This window comes from Cystoisospora suis, assembly GCF_002600585.1.
Source record: "Cystoisospora suis strain Wien I chromosome Unknown contig_929, whole genome shotgun sequence".
Taxonomy (NCBI): domain Eukaryota; phylum Apicomplexa; class Conoidasida; order Eucoccidiorida; family Sarcocystidae; genus Cystoisospora; species Cystoisospora suis.
In genome coordinates this window covers 34,490-34,761 of record NW_027153730.1, presented here as the reverse complement: position 1 = coordinate 34,761, position 272 = coordinate 34,490, and positions in this window count along the sequence as shown.

Sequence of the window (272 nt, the reverse complement as noted above, 5' to 3'; positions counted from 1 at the left end):
AGATAGATTAAAGATAGATATACCTACATAAATATCCATGTGCATCTACGTGCATATTTCTATGTGTCTATCTGTGAGTTTATGACGTGGTGCGGCATAGAGTGTTTGCGTATAGAAATGTATGACGAGAGAGGGGGGGGTGTCCATTGACTTTGGGTATTATCGTCCTTTTGTTCTTTCTCGCCTTCCGACTGAAGAGACGTCTCATTTCTTCTCTCGTCATTCTCTTCCGCATCCCTATGTGTATCTATCATGTAGCCGTCTATGTGAAC